The sequence below is a fragment of the Chenopodium album genome, chromosome 3, assembly GCF_948465745.1.
Source record: "Chenopodium album chromosome 3, dcCheAlbu1.1, whole genome shotgun sequence".
Classification (NCBI taxonomy): domain Eukaryota; kingdom Viridiplantae; phylum Streptophyta; class Magnoliopsida; order Caryophyllales; family Amaranthaceae; genus Chenopodium; species Chenopodium album.
Window position 1 is genome coordinate 48,294,726 of NC_137836.1, and position 3,329 is coordinate 48,298,054.

Here is a 3,329-nt window from a genome sequence, read left to right on the forward strand (position 1 = left end):
TTTCCAAAGTTAGATGTGTTACCGAGATTTGTTGTTCCCTCTTGTTAGCCGCAACTTTTCCTTTTCCTGGAACTTCCTTGAAATGTGTCTTTAGGAACACCTCCGGAGCAGTTCGAAGCACTCCACCGGCTTTCTAAGCCTGCACAAATCAAATAACTCCATAAATCCTTAGTGTATGTAACTACTAAAACATATCAGTATCATTATTTACCATTAAGTATTACCATTTTCTTTGCATGCTTTGATGCAGAGATAGAACCTTGGAAGTGTGACGGCTCAATTGGATTAGACAGGGAGCCGCCCCTCCTGTTCTTCTTCACTTTTTCTGACCTCTCAAGAAATACCGGATCCTTTCTTTTCGCCATAATTCGCTCAAACATAGCCTCTCACATCCATACTGGAACTGACTTGTTTCTGACCGAAACATTGTATGTAATCTCTTTCAGCCTCTTATGTGCCTTCTTTTCATACTCCTTCTTCACGAGGGCATTAAGATCAGCATTCCAAAGGTATTGTTTCTGCAAGCAAGAAAAATAAAATGTATAATAATTTATTGTAATAAGTAACCAAAAAACAACAAAGTTAGATGAGTAAACTAAACTTGGGGGTTTTATAATACCGTAAACGAGTTCCACCAGTGGGTCTTAGTATCCTTGTCAACCATTTCATAGTTAAGCCATGGTTCGCGCCAATGTGCTTGAAAAATATTTGTAATGGAGGTGCTCACGGTGTTATCATCGAACCTTTGTACCAATAAGCAAACAAATGAAGTCATTACATACAAATCTAACCAAGATTGTTCAAGTTGGAATGCAAATTAAGATAACCATGAGTAACTTACCATAACCCCGTCGGGTGCAAAGTCCTTCTCGCAACGGGGGTAGGAACCTCACCCATGGGAGAGTTACCGTCTTGCGTCTCAGGAACCTGAGTAGATGTCCCAGAACCGCCTACACCTGGCTCAGGGGATGGGGTAACTTCCTGAGAAGTTTCCGTATTTGCATGGCTTGTCGACGGAAACAATTCTCTCGGGGTGGCATGTCCCAGCTTCCGACGACCACCATCGGCCATGACAACCTACAATAAGAAAAACATTATGAACATCGGTAAAAATCATATAGCCATGTTATATCACAATCTATAAGGTACTGTCACACATAACCTTGGCTTTGCAAAATATAAATAATAACATATTTACACAAGTATATCACATTGAAACTAGGATGGTCTTTTAAAATAAATTGAAATCCATTAAGATTACATAATTAAAAAGTCAAAACAAGGTTACCATTGTAAAAGGCTTGGATCAACTGCCATTGTGCCAGATTATGGTGGGGACATTCTCTCTGTAGGTCCTTGAACCTCTCCCAAGCCTCATATAAAGTTTCATCAGCTTCTTGGGAAAAGTTCTGAATTGCACTCCGTAGTACAGCTGTTCTCTTTGCAGGATAATGTTTGTTATAAAAATTTAAAACAAGAGTTTCCCAGTCAGTTATACCAAGTGCAGTTCTATTTAATCCATTAAACCATAATTTGGCTTTTCCAGTTAAAGAAAAAGGAAAGAGAATATCCCTGACTTGGTCTTGTGTGACCCCAGCTTTCCGGATGGTATTACAGTACTGACAGTAGTCTGCAATATGAAGATTTGGGTCTTCACTCTTAGCTCCACTAAATTGCTTCCTTTCTATCATCATTATAAATTGTGGTTTAATCTTAAACTATACTTGTAGGAAATAATTTCAAGCCTTAATCCCACTAGCTTGAACCCCACTGTGATCATACACTAAAGTACGGTGGCGTCCAAAAGGGAAGAAGATAGAGCAAAAGAGTCGCCAACAAGTTTAAGGAACTTGTAAACCGTTCACGAGGTGAAGGTTACACCCCTTAACGATCCAAGAGATCGTCAACTCCATAAGGTCTAGAACCAAATAAGGGTTCGGGGATGAAGGTACAAATCCAACCTAAAAGAGATTGAACCTGCCCTAATAATAGGCCTCTACTTTATTCTGATCGTATTCATGTGCGCTTTTTAATTAACATGCAATCAATAGGATTAACCCTAAACCTGTTTAATCTATGTTGGTTGAATTTAATGCACAAACAAACTATTATTGGCGATCACTTGAATTATAATCACAATTAACCCAAAACAAGATTATTAATTATCTTATTAAGCGTGATTACAAGTACAAATTCCCTTTAAACATGCATAAAAGGTGTGATCAAGAAATAATTATAAATATCAAGCAACATAATAAATAATCAATATCATCACAAATATAATTAAGAATAATCATCATGAATTATAACAATTATAATCATAATCATGTTCATGTTAATATTAAAGCATAATAATAATAGCAAGATCCTAGGCATGATACTAACAAGATTAATAACAAACCCTAGCATGTCACTAAGCAATAAAAATCAAATCTTTAACCCTAACATGAAACTAACAATCATAAATATTAGGAAGAACATAGGAAGCATCATAACAATCATATTTAATATTAAAATTACCCTAGACATGATACTAGGAATATCATAATAACAATATAAACATGATTTCTACATCATAATATCAATTAAAACCATTAAAGTACTTACTTTGATGCCTCGTACCTCTTTCTAATAACAAAATACACACGTTAGTAACTTCAAGGAAATTAATAAACAAAACAATTAAATTAAATAATTGAAAGAGAGAGATTTGGGACCAAACCCTCAGAAATTAAACCTTTCACGTCTAGGGCGAAGGCAACTTCGAATATGGCTAGGTGTTTCTAAATCTTGTGAATGCGGAATTTTGTATGAAAAAGCAAAGTAAGAATTAAGAGAGATGAGAGAATTAGAAAACTGATTGTTGATGATAACTCGTGAGAATTGGTGAATGATTAGTGAGAATAAGTTAATGAAAACGGAGTTTTTAATACGATATTTATAGAGAAAATCAGCCAAAAGGATAAATTAACAAAACAGAGTCTGACACACAAAAAACAGAGTTGGCGCCAACCTTGGCTAGCTGGCGCCAGGCACCAAGACTAGCGTCAGGCGCCAATAGCTAGCGCCAGGCGCCAAGCCTAATTTTAAAGCGTTTTTGAAAATCAGATAAATTTACCGTACTGGAGGTTAAAATCATATAATTTCCTCGAAAATGCTATTTGATTTTAATTAAAACTGTGAAAAGTCAAAAGTCAATTTATCAATGCTAGTTGAATTAGGAATGAAAAGAACCTTCTAGAAGAATCTAGAAGACTAAAACCATTTCTAATTGCATTAGGAATGATAAATCATATTAGGCCCTCCCCTAGATCATTGGGCCGTATATA

At 35.9% G+C, this 3,329-nt stretch overlaps 1 long non-coding RNA gene and 1 other non-coding gene across 2 annotated transcripts; one reads left to right on the forward strand and one right to left on the reverse strand.

The window, feature by feature from the left end:
* Positions 1-437: 437 nt before the first annotated feature.
* Positions 438-947, reverse strand: LOC145613844 (uncharacterized). The gene is made up of 3 exons (XR_014107020.1): positions 842-947; positions 620-743; positions 438-518 (listed from the first exon to the last, which is right to left on the reverse strand). It is a non-coding gene; the product is annotated as an uncharacterized LOC145613844 (long non-coding RNA).
* A 376-nt stretch (positions 948-1,323) lies between these two features.
* LOC145625833 (small nucleolar RNA R71) lies at positions 1,324-1,430 on the forward strand. The gene has a single exon (XR_014110734.1). It is a non-coding gene; the product is annotated as a small nucleolar RNA R71 (small nucleolar RNA).
* The last annotated feature ends 1,899 nt before the right edge of the window (positions 1,431-3,329 follow it).